We start from the raw sequence: 11,914 nt of genomic DNA on the forward strand, positions 1-11,914 counted from the left end.
AAACATGGGAAAAATGGGGGGAGGGGGCCAAATTGAAGCAGGAACGTCGGCGTTACAGGGCACTCATCTTAAACCAGTCAACCACCCACATGTCCCCATACTGTGAGATTTTCAATTGCTGTTTGGGAAGACTGCATGGTGGAAGCTAATGGATAAAATAAAGAATTAGTCATTTAATCCCAGTGAAGCCTCTTCTATTCCAATCTAAACATAGCATGGACAGCACCATGCACATTAAGCAAATCTGAACACAAACTCACACACAACCACACTCATTGCAAATCACTGAGTCACTTTTCAAACAAATGATACCTGTGATAACACTTCCCTGTTTGCCTCCCACCCCCTTTTTCTTTCTGTCTGTCTTTCTTTTCTCTTTGTGTGTGTATGTTTGGACCAGGAAGCAGCCTTCTTATCTGAACACACAACCACAGTGGACAGCAGGGCAGCCTGTGGAAGCTCAACTCTGGGTAAACTTTGCCTTAACTTTGAAGCTGGCCATTTGAGTGCTTGTCCTCGGGGCTGCCCGGAGCACTCAGCACCGGTGGCTCTCCAAAGAGGAGGTCAATGGGACAGGTAAACAGGAAGTGCCAGCGCAGTGATTGACAGCCTGTTTAGACACAAAGAGATGGATACTTGGAGAACGCTGACTCACTGAAAAATCACCAGTCACAGACCGGATCTAGAATATAGATGCTGCAGGGCATAAGTTTGCTTTCTTCTCTTACTCATCTGGAGATAACATATCTCCCATTTTTACTATTTGTGTATTTAGTCATGAAACATTCCTTCTTGTTTATTTTCATACATTCATCTTCTGCTTATTTTACATTTTGTGGGTTGTAGCCGTCTTTTTTATCCAGTGAATAAGCAGGTTGTCTAACGCGAGTGCCACGCCCTTTCTTGAAGTGGCATCCAAATTCCTTTTTATATTTGCCTCCTCAGTCTAAAAGCCCTGTGTATATCAATATTTCATCTGGCTCAGTCATTACTGCTGTTCAAAGGGGGCTGTGAAAAACAGTAAAAGGCTTGATGTTTTTACACTGTCTGGAGATGGTTTCCCAAGGGGGAGCTATTTGTTTGTGACACAGCATTGGTCCATTTTCTAACCCAGCAGAGGAGGATGTTGCTCTTTTTCCCACCAATCTGAGTCAAATACTCACTCAAATTTCAGGCAGTGAGTTTCTGTATTGGTCTCCGCTACTCCCAACTCCAGCGTTCCCATGCATCGACGCTGAGGGTGCTCGCAGGCCAGCAGCAGCCTGGGTGGTAGACTGAGGTCTGGGGCTGCAGTTTGCGTACGCTAATCACGTTGATTATTGCGATTACAGACCACCACCCCCCCTTGTGTCATGCTGCAACTTACTGACCTGGATCTGACAGGAAGTCCTGGTTGCCATAGGCGATCTGTCTTCCTGTTCTCCTCCGTCCTCAAGTCCTCACAACCCACCCCTTTACCCAAAACACCCCCTCCTCCTTTCTTTCCTCCACTCAAGCACGGTCGGTCCCCGAGGTAACTTAGGGACTGTTTCCTCATCCCGTTGCCAAGCAAGTCATGACCAAGAGGTTTACTAGAAACTCACACACACACACACACACACACACACACACACACACACACACACACACACACACACACACACACACACACGCTCACTAATTGTGTGTCTACATTTCCCTTTTCAGCCGGCTTCCTCTTTTTCATTAAACTCTGGCAGTGGGATAAAGTTTTCCCTGCTACTGTGTGGCCAGCAGGCGTGCAGATGTTTTTGCCCTGCTCCTTGCACATATGTTTATCAGATGACCATGCTGTTTCATAATCTACATCATAAGCACTGAGCAGATAACAAAGCCTTTGATTTGGGCCTGATTTCCCCTTATCCCCCATGTTAAATTTAGCACAGTGATTACCAAGTTTGATTACGGGTCTCTGTGGCCTTATGTAAATCATATGGGACCCACACACACAGAGGCTCTGCTCAGAGGACGTGAGCTTGCATGGTGAGGGCAAATGGGAATGAGATGTTCAAGGACGTAAGAATTTATTACTTTCTGTTACTTCTTTATTATTATGTTACCTTACCTTACCCTGCAGTCAGGGGTACTGAGGCCGAAACAGTTTGTCTGGGATACTTCTTATCAGTGCTCTTTTCCAAATAACCAGAGTCAGAGATGGTTTTCATTCCTGGCAACACTTCCTAAAGCCCAACTCCCCCGTGTGACATATTATAGCTGATCTGACTTAATATGCTTGCAACTGAGCCACAGAATATTATAGTGTTATTGAGGCACAGCCCTATCAGGCCTCTTTGTTAATGGCACTCAGATAACAACTCATTGCTACCACCTTAATGAGGTAAATTTTATGGTGCCTTCTGACAGACAAAACGGCAAACAAAGGAGGTGGAATGAGTCCTGTTAAGCTGTATTTACCGAGGGAGAGTTTGCTGAACATGCACGTTCTTTTTTCTGCTACGCCCTGCTTCACGTTCGTTCAGTTACAAACATCCCCACCTAAGGTCTGCGCTGTATAGTCACAGTCTTCTACCTGTACACATCCATCAATCTCCAACAATGTCTTGACTCGTGACACCCCTACAGCAGTAGCAGAGGAAAAAGACAGACATGAGTTTGTGCGTATTATTTTAACCAGATTGCCAGACAAGGACACTGATATTGGATAATTCTTCAATTCACAGTTGTCCGTGCATGATTACTACAGTATGGTTAAGGTTGGGAAAGATTGCTGTTAAGATTAATAATACAGTCAGGTATCTAAATATTTGGACAATGACACAATTTTCGTCATTTTGCCTCTGTACACCACCACAATGGATTTGAAACAAAGCTGTGAAGATGTGATTGAAGTGTAGATTTTCAGCTTTAATTCAAGGGGTTGAACAAAAATATCGCATCAACCGTTACAGAATTAGAGCAGTTTTTATACATGGTCCCTGATTTTCCAAGGCTCAAAAGTAATTGGACAAAACGACCTCACTGTATATATAATATGGTTAATAAAAAAGGCAAACACTAATTACAGGTCTGTGACAATTCTGTAGGCAAACCGAACAGATCTAAAGGCAAAAGTGTTTATATCTGCCCTAAAGGGCCACACTTGAAAGCGCAACGAAAAGCCTGCTGTCATAGAAAGGGTTGAGATGCGATGAATCATACCCATAGAAACAATGGCCTACACTTTTAAACAATTTCTTCTCAAAGGCATCCGTGGTGGTCACAGGGGTCTTACACAAAAGTGACCAAAAAAGAGCCTAAGAGAGAAGTTCAGACCCTACTTTCTCACCCCTGCACATCCGCAATCCGACGCCTGCATTACACCTGCAAAAGTTACAAACACCCCCCCATTTCCGACATCGGAAGGTATGGGGGTAAGGGGGGTTTAGATGCTGTTCGATGATTCAACGTGCACTTTGTTTTAGGCATACTGACGCCTTAAGTCAGCACAAGTCTGCATTTTGTAAAAGCTCCATGTTCCTTGCCAACTGTTCCTTTCCAGTTTATCCACTTTGAGGTCATTTTCAAAAGGACCATTAAAATACCGGATTCAAGAGTTGACGGAAAGCCAAAACACAGAAAAATATGACGCATTTACAAAAACCTTGGCATCGGTGTGGCCTTTGTCACAGCTGTGGTTTTGACGTGAGGGCATCCACTGCTCTGTTCAGCTGATTCATTCTGGGTCCAGGTACAGCCTGCCACAAGTGGATGTATTTTGCCACCACTCATTTCCTGCAGAACTGGAGACAAAGTATAAATACTTTCCCTCGTGAGCGGAAGAGTAATCAAAGTCTGTTAATCAAATACTAAACGCTCATACTAAAAATAGGGGGGGGGGGGGGCACAGACATTTCGGCATCAGGAGGAGGAGGATGGCAGCAGTCGTTTCAAGAGAGAAACCCCCGGAGGAAACGTTGGCATGACCTCACACCAGAGGAATGTAAGATGCGGCTTAATTGATTAGAGGATCACATGATGGAGGTCTTGAGAGAAGAGGGGGGCTTGCCGAGCAACTTATTTTTTTTTTTTTTGGGTGGGGGGTGTGGGGGGGGGGTGGCCATGCAGAGGGCACAAAGGTCACAGGCCTGTAGGCTACTGGTGCCTGTCAGGAATTCATCAACAAAGACCTTCCATTCTAACAGATTCACATCAATTGAAGGCTAAGCATGATCAACGATGACAAGACAGGGTGATCTGCTGGGCCAAGGGTGGCTGTAGGAACATTGTGTCCCTGTGGTCAGAGTATTGTCCTGCCTGTTCCCTCTCTTTCTCAAAAATCTCTTACACTTCTCCACCTCTAAGTCTGTTTTTGTCCCACCTTTTTTTCACTGTGTGCCTCTCTGTGCGCGTTGTCCACGTGTCTTGCAACATGATGGGTGGATTTCGGCTTCAGACTCGGGAAGGTGACATGTCTGTGACTGCCACACACAATAGTTCATACACACACAGACTGAACAGATGGAGCGGCATGGTCTGTCTGCCAGACTACCTTGTCGGCGGTCAGACTGAACCCGATGCCCACTGCTCTCCTCTCTTCAACACCACCAACCGTCCTTTGTGGCGAAAATCACAGTAACCAAATGCGCACACACAGACGGATGTGCAACTGTTAGCTACATACTGACTATCTTCTGCTCATACTTAGCACGAGTTATTTATATCCCCGGCTCTCAGTTCGACCTCCAAAAACATCAAAATGCACCTTCCAAACAAAAGCAGCTAAATATAGAGTGCTTTGCATACGTTTTCACAGAAGAAAGGATTTAATCTAAGAATCTGACACTATTGGGACTTGAAACTTCTTGCTTAAAAAAAATTTTCCGCCGTGGTACTTGATGTGGCAGGCTGTCCGATTTTTTTGCGCTTTTCTTGAGAGAAAGCTCAAGGGAGAACGATGTGAGAGGGAGGGAAGGAGGGAGGGAGGGAGGAGGTGAAGAGGAGAAAGAGAAGGAGGCTGCCACATGCCTGTCAATACTCCAATCAAAGCCAATTCCCCGGAGACGGTCAGAGGGACAAGGGAGCATCACTATGACAACCCCTGGACCCCCGAAATCAGGACTTCAAAAGGTGGAGAGGCGTCCCATTGAGTGAGCGGGAGACCACCTCCTGTAGTCATTTACATCTCATTAGGACATAACTGCCTTTTAACAACGAGGAGTTTAAACACAAACACACACACACACAAACACACACACACACACGTTCCGTAACGTGGACATGCATTGGTATGTGATGTTGCTTCTCATGGGTTATGTATAGTTTATTACATACATTAGACACAACTCATTAATTGGGGTAAACATGCAAACAGCCTCTTTTTTTTGTCCTATCCCCATGTGTTAAATGTCTGCATGGTATGTTTCATGACTTCATTGTATTGGCCCGTTTCCTCCCTCAAGCTGCATAAAGAGCAAGTGACATTTCACAACATACAGTAACCAGTATATACCTAATCAAATAACACAGGTTTGGCTATTAATTAGTAACCAACAGGAGAGACTTCTTCAACACACTTCTTGTTCCTTCGGCTGTATATTAAATTACCGCATATTTATCCAAGGTGAGTCAAAGCAAACAGGGAAGCGTGGACCCACACACTCACTCACAGCTCACAGCTACAAATCTGGTGGTATACATGTAGCGGTTGCAGGCCTATTTCACAGCAGATATTTTTGACTTATCATAGCAGTAAAAGCACAGATGTCACTAATGACATTAACAATGGCTCTGTTGTATTCAAGTGTCCCCGTGAGCCATGGCAGTGTGACAGTGAGCCAGCAGGCGCAACCCCTGATACGGAAGCAGCAAACTGGAATTCAGCCATCATTAATTCAGGATGACGTGTGAAAATATCTATTATGCAATGTACTATTATACAATACTGCTATGCAATGTCACAACTGTGAACGCAGAGGCTAATGTGCACATAGACAGTGTAAGAAGTACATGAGTTATCGATTTTAGTAATCATATATTTCATCGTTCATTACTATATTTATTTGCTCCCATTTTTTTTGACCTGAAGCAAGAGAGAGATGTTGAATAAAAGCTACCTGACCAAACACAAACCGGGGACGTCGCAGTTCATGGTTGGGCCCATTGGGGCACTCCATTTAGCCAATATTTTTTTAGTGTATGTTATTTTTTTTATCTCTTCTTGGGCACCGGATTGGAGCTGCCACTTCAGTTTTGTTGTCAGATATAAACACAATGCCGCTCTCTCGACGTCTTCAACTATTAGTATTTCTAATACTCTTCCCGTTATTTGTATTTAACTCTGATGATACTCAGCTCTACATAATAGCTTCTTTTACACTGTGAATACAGTATCACATATGTGTTTGTGCTGTATATACTGTAACAAAGACAGACTCTTTATGCAGTATATACTATCTATTGGTCTATATTGTATATATCATGATTATACTACTGACATATAGCAGTTACATTCCTTCTTAACATCACTACTGCACTGGTTTAATACTCATTTTGTACATTTATTTATTTATTCATTTTTTTTTTTTTACTTGCAGTATATGTATATGCACTTTACCACTGTTTGCCCAATCTGGTTAGATACTAAACTGCATTTGTAAAACTAAATCTAATCTTATCTATAAATTCACCTATTACTAAGATACCACTACAATCTACACCAATAGTTATACAACTACTTTTGAGGCTGGTACTACAACTAACAGCAACAACTAATAATACTATCAATGCCACTACTGTTACTAATATTGTTATAACTTATGGTAATACTGCTAATACTAATACCGATGGTGGAAAGTAACTAAATACATTTACTCAAATACTGTACTTAAGTAGAAGTTTTAGGTACTTGTATCAATTTTCTGCTACTTTATACTACTACTCCACTACAGGAAACTATTGTACTTTCTTCAATACATTTATTTGACAGCTTTAATTTCTAGTTACTTTGCAGATTCAGATTAATAGTACAAAATGTAACCGACAATTAAATCATTATGTATTATTATAGGTTAAGATAACACTATCTGTCCCCTGGGGGTAATATACAAGATGTATAGCAGTGAATAAAGTAATTAAAATTAGTCCTACCTTTAACAGCTGCAATAGTTATGTAATAAAAATAATACAATTATAATCCAGTAGTATAATATAAAACTTTTCCTGAAATGGGTTATTCTGTACAATGAGTACTTTTACATTTGGTACTTTAAGTATATTTTTAAGCGAAAACTTTTGTACTTTTACCAAGTAAAAGTTAATAAAAATTTTGAATGCAGGACGTGTAACAGAGTATTCCTACACTGAGACATTGCTACCTTTAACTTAAGTAAGAGATCTGAGTACGTCTTCCACCAATGACCACTACAACTTTACAGCTGTACCCTCTCACTTAAATCTATCCATACGTATTTCCACACATATAGACCCACAAAAAACACACAACCACACAAAGAAATTTGGGTCATGTATGCAGTGTCAACAGATGTGACACATCGTGAGGGCTAAAATTATGAGCGGGACCCAGAGCTCTGAATACCACAGGAGGGTCCAGCGCAGGAGGAAAGAATCACTCACCACAGAGACAAATGGATCCTTTGCCCACTGATAGCTAAATGCTGTTAGGACAGCCCTTTTTCTGGATTGCTGACTTCCTGTTTAGGCCAGCGTTCAGCAAATCACCAGTGATATCGTTAAAGCGGTGTCAACACCACCACTTCCTGTCAACACAAACATGCACCTCAAATTTACGGCCTTGGTTTCCTTCTTCTCGCCTCGCAAGCAAATAATTATTGTTGCAGGACTGAATGAACTTCTCCTCTCCTCTCCTATCTTCAACCCCTTCCTAATTTCGTAAGTCATGCTAATCTGACTGGAGCGGACTGACAGGATGGAGCATGTTTGCAGGAAGTGAAACGTTCCATTTTCTTTCTCCTTCTAACTGCACATTGATGATGTCAGGGGTGATATATAGACCAGGAGGCTGGGAACCCAACCCTAGAGGAGGAACGTATTTAGACACACACGTACACGCAAACACAACTGCACACACGTTAACACATACGCGCGCGCACACACACACTGAAGGCCTCTCTTGCCGGAGGTGCTGAAATGCTTGTAAGTCTTGAAATGCCAGTTGGGACGCTGAGCTCCCCTTTCACACACTGCGCACCCAGAGACAAGAGAGCTGACAAATGGATGCGTTGAAACATATTAACCATCTCCCTTTGTGAGCAGACAAACATTTAGTCTGGCTAATGACCCCTGAGGATCAAAACAAATGCAGGGAGATAAAGACGGGTAGAGGAAGGAGGAGGGGGAATGCTAAAAAGAGCTCATTGACCTCCAGGAGAGTTTTGCTGGGTTCACTAGGGCCAAGGGCTTGTTTGTTTCTGTGGGTTATGTGTAGATGAACATATGTAGATAAAAGTCAGAGGAAGTGAAAGAATTACCTGTTCTTACACGTGAGGGTGGTGTTAAGGAACACAGAGTACTTGCATGTGTCCAAATGAGTGTGTATATATGTGGGGTGAAGACAAATCCAAACAAAGACTTTGGGTATCACAGACTCCATCAGTGTTCATCACAATAAACAAGTCACTTAGCATAACGCTATCTCGCTCCTTTTCTTCCCCTAAAACCCACATCAGCTCTCTATCTCAAGCCAGTCGTCGTGCTGGTCATGTTATGATTATACAAAAAGCATTATGTGTTATCAGGCCTTTTATCAAACCTAAGCAACAGCTGCACTAACCAGTCAGGGGAGGTGACCTGCACAGTCATGTTACGGATGTGTCACTTATAACATTCGTGCAACTCTGTTTTGGTGGTACCTTTCAGCAAAACATCGTAACATATTGATGTAGTCTTTGTTGAAATATTCAGCTGCACTGGGTGAGTCTGTTGTTGTTTCTGCAAAAACTTTATGTGTGTTTGTTTAAGGGGGAGTCTTTGTTTGATATACACAAAAATGAGAACAATAGGGTCACAACCAAACTGGTTTTCAAAAACATGTGAACCCAGGACCAAAGGGTTACCATGTCCTTAACCTACATAATCTACCCTAAACTTAACTATAATGACTTATATCAGGCAAAAAACACAACACTGACATATCGTCACCTTTTAAGTGTATATGGCAAATTTGTTAGCAAACAGTTGCTTATAAAGCAACATTATCTTTATTTATAAGTCGTGTTTCTGGCCACCTGATGAATACGTTTTTTTTGTGTCTGGATTAAGCTGCTGAAAGCTCCACTGTGTTCACCAGTTAGTCGCTGACTTTTTCTGCCTTCCGACTGGTGCTGGGCGGGTAGCGTATGCTGGGTGCCCAGCCGGGCCCTCAGCGAGAACCAGAACAGCAAAGCTGCAATAAACAATACACTGAAAGATACTGAAACTCTCCATAGAGCTGAGGGGAAGTGCAGAGTCTCCGATGACTCCATGTGAGTTTGTCGCTATGTGCGACCCCTTTCACATTCATGTAATCATTTGACACACATAGCACCGTGTAGGCTCGTGAAAGCATCAAGTTGACCATCTTAACAAGGATGGTGTCACAGGAATTTGATAAAAACGCATATTCACCTTAATGTCACGAAACAAAATTGGGGCCAACACTCGTAGAATATAATATGACATGGGAAATGTAGCTCTTCGTGGGCTGTCACACAAACTGCTGTGAAAATATGTTGACTGACTGTAGGGCAGCTGCACCATCAGAGAAGCAAACTTCATGGCGATCAAACAAATTAAAGGAGGCAAACGAATTAGATTTTCAGCGGTACAATGAACGAATGGATGGATGGATCATTCTAGTCCCTGCTGATTAGAACAGAGTTTATTTAACAGGTTGTGGCTCTGCTGTCTGTGTAACTGACCCCCACATTAACATCAGTCAAATAAGGCTTCCTTCCCCTGATTCATGACCCTGCAAACTCACCAAAGCCTTTTTTTTTTTTTTTTCTTTTACAAAGAGCAACAATAGGCCTGTAAAGCTGTCATGGCCAAACTAAATTTACGTGCAACACTTTAAACAGTCCTCGAAAAACGTTTCTCCACCAGGGCGGGGCGAGGCAGGAGAGGTTTTTGAAAATGGGTGAGGAAAGAAGCTGGTGGTGCATATTTCACTGTGATACAGCCTCCAACTGACTATGGACCAGCTGGTGAAGAAGCTTTGTTTCATTGTGAAATTGGCTGATCAGATCAAACCAACTGGATCGTGTTGCCGGTGCCCACGCTGTTAATCCATCACCGATATTGATTTCCAGTTGATCGTCAGGCCTCCTAATGATGTTCACCTTCAGGGCCAAGCTCATTGATTCACGGTCATGACTTGATCCATAACTGGTAATGCGATCCATGCAACAACGGTGCCGCGCAATTACCTCCCATTTTACGCTCTAATGGGAACTGGTGAAGGCTGCAACTGATCGATACAATGAATAAATAAACACAAATGATTTATATGAGATCCTACAAAGAAATCTATGAAAAAAATGTAATGCCTGTTTGCTGTCAGAATGCATGTACAGTCATTCCATACAATTATCAGTTTCTTATCTATACTTTCACTTCAGCAAAAGGATGAGAAAACGTCGATGTGCATATCACTTCTAATCTCTGAAAAAGCTCCCACACAGAGGGATGCCTGGTTACTGTCTGCATGAAATCTCTCAATGCATTCTTCACCTGGTCCGCTGTTAGGTAACTGCATTTCTTCCAGTTACTTCCTTCTTCCTTCCAACCTTCAATGATGCAAGCAAAGCAAACCCGTATTCCAGCTCAGCCTGAGATATATCTACATGAGGTTATTGCTGACAGTACCTAATATTCTATATGATAAAATATATCCATATAAATTAGCTTTCCTGCCCACCAGGATTTGCATTACTGTCATAAATTCTGTCACTTTCTATATATGAATGCACACTTCCCAGGAGGAATGAGCTTTAATACCCATTTCAATTGTCTCCAAACGCATTTACTATTGTGACAAAGGAAGGATAAGCCTGGGTGGAATGGATTGCACCAGAGTTCCTGGCGTTGATGTTCAGAAGCATTACTCAAGTGGAAAAAGTGATGTTTATACTGTATGCTCCATGAATCATCTGATGTGCCAGTTTAATTGTACAGGTAGACCTGCAGGCATATTTAGACACAGTTTGAGGGCAAGATCTAACAAGACAGAATCTTCCCTCACATAGGCACCCTCAAAATCCAATATTAAAAGGCCAAAATACTTAATCGACAAGTTTATTCTTCCCAAAATAGACTTGATGGGAAAATGTTCCCCAAAAATAGACATGGGAAAACAAACTGTTTCTTTTTTTTTTTTTCTTTTACAAAGAGCAACAATAGGCCTGTAAAGCTGTCATGGCCAAACTAAATTTACGTGCAACACTTTAAACAGTCCTCGAAAAACGTTTCTCCACCAGGGCGGGGCGAGGCAGGAGAGGTTTTTGAAAATGGGTGAGGAAAGAAGCTGGTGGTGCATATTTCACTGTGATACAGCCTCCAACTGACTATGGACCAGCTGGTGAAGAAGCTTTGTTTCATTGTGAAATTGGCTGATCAGATCAAACCAACTGGATCGTGTTGCCGGTGCCCACGCTGTTAATCCATCACCGATATTGATTTCCAGTTGATCGTCAGGCCTCCTAATGATGTTCACCTTCAGGGCCAAGCTCATTGATTCACGGTCATGACTTGATCCATAACTGGTAATGCGATCCATGCAACAACGGTGCCGCGCAATTACCTCCCATTTTACGCTCTAATGGGAACTGGTGAAGGCTGCAACTGATCGATACAATGAATAAATAAACACAAATGATTTATATGAGATCCTACAAAGAAATCTATGAAAAAAATGTAATGCCTGTTTGCTGTCAGAATGCAT

This window comes from Xiphias gladius, chromosome 4 (assembly GCF_016859285.1).
Source record: "Xiphias gladius isolate SHS-SW01 ecotype Sanya breed wild chromosome 4, ASM1685928v1, whole genome shotgun sequence".
Taxonomy (NCBI): Eukaryota; Metazoa; Chordata; class Actinopteri; order Istiophoriformes; family Xiphiidae; genus Xiphias; species Xiphias gladius.